Genomic DNA, 7011 nt, shown 5'->3' with positions numbered 1-7011 from the left:
CAGCAAAACAAGGACAACAGAGGCAGAAAGGCAGGAAAGCAAAATCAGTGATATGAACAAGTGAGAACAGTGGAAAATAAAACAGGCATAAATTAACTCACACTTATACTGTGCTATTCTGGGTTAAAATAGAAATTAATCCATGAAACTCACTGCCACAATATTTGTGAGACAAATAATCAAATCCAGAATGTGATTTTAGTGTTGCAGAAGTTCTCAACCCTGGGACAAACACCCTGCATTTGATGCAGACCCCTAAGGTCAAGCAGGGACCCTTTTCAGGTCAAATTTGTGTAACAGACTTGTGGCTGTTTGTTAGTGCAACGAGATCATAAAACCCCTTATAGATCACTAAATAACTTTTCTATTGCAGATAAACTTGCTTGTTTTCTCTACTCTACTATTCTGTTGCCTTTGCCTTCAACTGCCCAGTTCTGTATTTCAGCATTGAAAGGTGAGAAAGAAGGACATGTTTCAGATCCCTCTTTGCCATCTCATGTTTTCAAATATTAATTTTCTACACATGAGTTTGTTTGATTTTAAGAGGAACTCAGAATTGTCTCTGGTGTCTGTACAACCTCAGGTGCTGGTTAAAAAAAATCCTCATTTTTATTTGTCTTTTTATGTTGATGGGCACTTTAACATGAGTCAAACACAAGATAAGCTTTACCAATTATATCTGTTACAAAAGTATTTACAAACAGGAATAGTGCAAACAATCTATTTTTGAAATGCATTTATTATACTGATCATTTGGAGTAGTAACACTTAAAAATGGGCTATGATTAGAAGAAAGCAAGTTATGAATGGTGTCCAAAGAAGTATCAGCCTCTGGAACCATATGGCACAGAGTTTAGGGGATGACAGGTGGTGGCCAGTGTTGAGGAGACTCCATTCAGTTCCAAGTGCTAAGGGAGGATAGTCAGCATATGTCCCTCCAAGAAATCTGTGTGAAGTTGGAAAAGGAAATGCCAATGATGCCTTCATAAATTATCTTCTTTCCTGGCTGTAATGGAGTAATTTCAAGCTTCTGACACATCAGGTTATTACCTGATCACAGAACCTCACAGGAGCTGCTGACGCTAATGGTCACTGATATTTCTTAACTGTACAAAGCAGGATTTAATATCTGCAGTGTGTGACATGCATGCCTTCAGCCAGAGGTGAGGCTTCCTCCAGGGCTCTGACCTCTTGTTGATTTTCAGTCAGGCTGAGAGTTGGGGCTGCTCAGCCTGAAGTGTCCAAGGCCAGATTGGATGGGGCTTGGAGCAACCTGGTCTAGTGGAAGGTGTCCCTGCCCATGGCAGGAGGTGGAACAAGATGAGTTTTGACGTCCCTTCCAACCCAAACCTTTCTGTGATTCTGTGATTCTAACGTTCTGCTTTTATTAAGCACATTGTTTGCTAAATTTATAATTCTGCTTAATTTCCTTTAACCTCACTTGCAACAATCATCGGCATGATTCCAATTTTCAGGATTTAATGTCTGGATCCACAAGGCAAAGTCCCAGTGAGCTGGACCCACAGAGCTCTGACTTCCTCCACATCAGGTTCATAATTTCAAAGGTGTCATCCCATATTGGCAATTTTGTTAGCCTGCGAGTTATCTGGAAAGGTCAGACCTCAGTTCCATGACTCATCTTAGACCTGAGAGCACATTGTTCGTGGTATATTTTATTTTTCAGCACAGCTCGCACTGGAGCGCCTGAATAACTTACAGGTTGCACTGTCATTTCATATAAATTCTCATACAAAGAAACTTTAAAAACTCAAACAATTGCCGTGGCTGGACAAATTCCAATTTTTGTCCAGTTTTATTCAAAGCATTTCCAGCTTACTTGGTTACTTTGATGTAGTGCATTGGGTCAAAGTACCCACCAAGCACTTTTTTTTGTGTTTGAGGCATGTATTTAGAATTAGCTTAGACAAGGTGCATTACCCTTGAATTATCTGTGTGAGCTAAAGCAAAGCAGATGCAGGAAGAATGTGATTATCTTGGTAATGTTTGTGAAACAGATGCAAGTGCTAGCAGTAGAATAAAGCGCCCTTCTCTGTTACTAATGTTGTTGCCACCGGGTTAATAATCCCCTGCACATCCACCACCTCCTTACTCAGGCTACTGGCTAGACATGTGAAAAAATATTACTTGGAAAAGGTCATATCAGAAATATCTATTTAAATTAGGTTTGCCCATTGAAACATTGAACAGTCACTCTTCCGGCTCCTACGGCCCCAAATCCCACAGGTCAGTAAAAACAAGAATCATCTTTCTGTTCCCTTCACTTTCTTTTTCACTTTATTTTCCCTCAAAACAGCATCCTATAAAAGCACAAGCACACAATGAGGCCAAGCATGCAGGCTCCCCTCTGCAATGATTTTTTACCACAGGTTTGGTGATTGCTGAACCCAGAGGAGGGAGGAAAAGGCCACAGGCTCTCCTGGGCAGCACCGTGGGTCCAACTTGGCATGGCAGGGAAGGCTGAGGGCTACCAAATCATCCCTGGGCTGGCAGCCAAGGCTGACCTCAGGAGCCCTCGTGGGGCAATTTGTGTTGCCTGAGGGTGATGAGGTGATAGGCAGGTGCTTTTCAAAGCTGACTGCACTCCATGGACTTTTTTTCATAAAGGACCTGGAAGAGGCTGGTAGATGCTTTGGTGCTCTCACACCCACCTTGCCTTCCTTTTGTCCTGAGCTGTGCAGCCCATGGGAAAAAATCTCCAAATACCAGACTTGCCTCCCTCAGGGACTGGTTTCCCTCCTGTGCCAACGGGTTGGGACCATGGCCTCCCTCCCTGGGCAGCCACTCCTTTCATCCTGCCTGCAGGTAATCTTGCTTGATCCACACACACAGGTGAAGCAAAAGATAAAAGTCCTTCATCCCTCTCTGTCACTGGAAATAAACAGGAAAGGTGGGAAATCTAGTGCTGTGCAAGGCACTAAGTCATACCTGACACAAAGTTATAATGTGAGATGAACCAGAAATTTAAGGACTTTAATGCTCAGCTCACAGCAGGCTGGAATATGTGGAATTTTTTCTAGGCATGAGTCCCTCACAGATTTCAATTCTTGGTTAAAAAAAAAGTATCTGTAAAGACATCACGTGTTTGCCTACTAAAGGAAATCGACAAAGGAAAGATAAAAAAACTTATATATTTCTATCACCAGCCTCCTAGGGAATAAGTACAGAGCTCTATCTTACTCTTCAGCACCACATAAGACACAGAATGCAAAATTTCCTCCTTGAAATATTTTGGCACAAACAACTATTCTGCACTATTTGTTTAGAAATCCATTGGGGCTTCACTGAATAAAAGCTAGCATCTTCATACTGGTAGTTGAAATAAGAATTAATTTCATGCACAATTGGCAGCGCAGAAGGAACTTCCTTGATATCCAAAGAGCAAAAGATTTTATGGGGCTGCATATGTATTTATGATTATTTAAGGTTCTTGTTATAATGAAGATCCTTTAAGGAGAGGAATTTTGTATTTTAATTTGCATAAAGACAATAAAAACTCTTTGAGAAGCAATTTCTTTCTGTATAAAAAGTGAGAACATAGCACCTTAGTGGCACAGACATCTGTTACTTAAGCAGATGCCACCATGTAAACTCCATCAAGCAGCACAATCCACCAATCAGAAACCACCCAAACTACATCTGCAGCCAAAATTCAGTGGGTGGCTGGGAGCCTCCAAAACAGGTTGAGAAATGATGGGCTTTTCTTCAGCGTCCTCATTAGGCGTCCAGTGGCACTTATTTGTTCATCTCTAACAAATGCTGCTGTACCACGCGGCTCCGAAGCGGCTCCTTGGTGCAAAGTTAATCCCTGAGATCTACAATCTGCAATTCCTGCCCACGGAGCGCCAGCCCTGCCACACGCCAGATAAATAACCAGATAAATAACCAGATAAATAACCGCTTCTTTGTTTCTCATTATGGCCCTGCTTCAGCCTCCTCACTCGGGAGCTGATGTATCAATATCTCTGCCAGAGGTTAAATATTGCCTGCTTAAGCGCTACACGCAAAAATACAAACTCCAAGGGCCAAATTCAGCAGCCCTGGCGAAGTCTGGGGCTGATAAGCCCTTTCTGAAGTCAGCTTACACTTTAAATCAGGAGTTCATGAAAGGCATTAAGGAAAACTATTATATTACTAGAATGGATGGCAGTACAGTTTATATGTTACACCTTGAAGTAAGCAGCAGGATTTTCAATCACTTGATAACCTTGAAACTGCTAAGGTATCAAATTGCTATCATGAATATTGTACAGGAGCAGAAATAACTCAGAAAGCTGCCTTTGTGAATAATAATGTGGGAAAGAGCAATGTTCTTCTGGGCTAGGCTCACAATAGCGCCGACAAGCAAATATACATGAAGGCAAGGCATGTACTTAAACAAGCATATTTGCATTTGACTATATATCAATCAGTTATCAGTGTGGCTGCATCTTACCTGGCCCACAGAGAAAATAAAAAGCCTGCAAGATAACTTTGTCATGCAGGAAAAAGAAACTGCAAGGGACTCATTTTTATATATACCTGAAACCATTAGGATAAATGCCCTCTGCTTTGATGGGCATTACATATTGAACAAGTATTTTAAAAGAACCACAGTGCAGATCCATCCACACAGGAATTTAATTTAAACCCTCAAACAAACGTGTCTTCCTGGTTTGGATGCAAGAGCTGTTAATATATCTTGAGCCCTGGTTCTGGTTTCTTTCACTTTGGAAGAAAATGCTGAGGTTTCCTGCATAAGAGAAAGCTGAGCCAGCCCTTCAGGCTCCCATGTTTATGCCCTGAATCAGTGGAGTTTATACCAAACTCCATTTTTGTTCTGAAGTACAGCATGGGTTTAGTCTTGTGGCATTTTCAGGTGACACAGCCTACTGAGATCATCTGACAGCCATGTGAAAACTCAATGTCTGGAGTGATTCATCATTGTGTCAGATTGTCCTGCACTTTGTCACAATGACTGACAATAGGGGAAACTTGGAAATAATACAAAGATTCAATGCTGGCTGATAATGCCTGCATTGTGATTAGAGCAGGCGGTGAGCACGTGAGGAGAATGCTAATTTTGTCCCCCACCCCCAATTTCATACTGCTTGCGCTCTCAACAGCTGGGTATCTGCACTTGCTTTCTTAATCTTCACTCCTGTGGCATTTTTAAGTGCAGAGCCTTTTTTCCCAGCATGTTGAAGAGCCATATTATTACAAATGCAAAAGGAGGTACTATAGTGCAAAAGGGTAAATTCTGCTGATACCGTGGGGCCCTGCTTGGGCAGGATCATCTCTGGTGGATGTGCCCTTCCCTCCTAAATCCTAACCTTATCATGGAACCTTACCAGCATCTTAAATAATGGTAAAATCATGTGGAGCACACTTCCAGGAATGCTATAAAACCCAGCAAGAATGGGTGAATTTGCATGTGGAGCGGGATCTTGCAGCAGGGTCTTATAAAAAATAATTATGGAAAAATATTCCCTTTATTTTGCATTGACTCACAATAAAGGTTTAAGGTAATTGCTGACTCGATAGAGTATTCACACTTGAACAGCCAGAGAAAGAGTTTGCAGCAAGTTGCATATTCTAAAGCTCTTCAGGTTTTATCAGTGTGCACAGCAACAGCATCAGAGACCATGGACTTGCTGTGTAATTAATTGGGAGGAAAAGAAAGGCCCTTCCTGTGTGCTCCAGCTTCCCAGGTTATTTTGTTGGGTAAAGAACAGGGGGAAGGACCAAACAGTAGCAAGGATCAGCAAAACAACCATTGCTGTGTCCACCACAGTAATGAAGGCAGCAGAATTTCACCCATTTCTGAAAATACAAGAGGAGCAAGTGGCTCTGGCTTGTGTCCCCTGTCCAGGGAGGGGACAGCAGCCTCTTCCAGGGTGTGAAGAATGGGATAATCTGCCTCAGTGGATTTTCTCTGCAGAGACTGGTGTGGCATGTGCTGCAACACCAGACAGGAGTTTTTAAAAATAGAGGAGTACAAATTTCCCTGAAGAATCTTACTTGCTTACAAACTCAGAGAATATTTATCATTTCAGAGCTCATTCTCACAAGCAACCCACTTAATTAGATGCTATTTTGCTTTAGAAGCTGGACCCTTGGAAGTAAAAGAAGAATAATTTTCTGACAGAAGAAGGAGAATGATCCAGTTATCTAATTGGCACTGGCAGTGTCCTTTTCTTTAAGCAGATACCAAGTTTAAAAGTAGTCAGAATTAAAAATGGACAAACCTCCTGCAGCCTTGGAACTGTGCTGAGAGCCACTGGCTCTCTGTGTGAAGAGCTGCACATGCCAAAAGTGGTTCAACACATTGGAGAGAAGCCAGGCTCTGACTCTGGCCTTGCTTTTGCTGATATAAAGCTGGAAAACCCACAGGCCAAGGTGGAGTCACTCTGAACTGGCACTGGTGCACCTGAAAGAAAATGAAATCGAATTAAAACAACCAGAGGAGAGTCATCTAATTTCCAGTGACCACAGCTTGGTGTGGGTTAGGTTTGAGTGAGCTGGGAGCAGAGGTGACTTAGGTTGGTTATATTGGAGACCAAAATGCATTTTACTGTGATCACTGAGCATTTTGTCCCTAACAAATATGGGCATACAGCTTGAAAGTGTTTAATGAATTGGTACATTAATTTAGGCCCAAAGACACACTTCCATCCCTAACTGTGAAACTGCTCAGTGAGCACAACTCTGCTTTATCTAATTTCAGGGTGCTGAATGAGGATACAAGAACAGGGTACGTGCTAAAATACATCCATGCAATAAATGATCCATAGATTAGAAAGATGTCAGAAGTTATCTGTTAAATACAGGTCCACAAACATTGCAAGCTGAGGGAAAGAATGACTTTATTGATATTGAAAAATCTCATCATTGACTTTATTTTCTTTGAAATGAGCAGTAAAAAGCCAGACTTATTTTTTCACTCTGTTGCTTTGGCAAGATGAGTTTGAACCATCAGCTTAAGGTCCCTGGACCTTTAACTTGTGACAACGG

This window comes from Poecile atricapillus, chromosome 5, assembly GCF_030490865.1.
Source record: "Poecile atricapillus isolate bPoeAtr1 chromosome 5, bPoeAtr1.hap1, whole genome shotgun sequence".
Lineage (NCBI taxonomy): Eukaryota > Metazoa > Chordata > Aves > Passeriformes > Paridae > Poecile > Poecile atricapillus.
Note: the sequence above shows the minus strand (reverse complement) of the source record.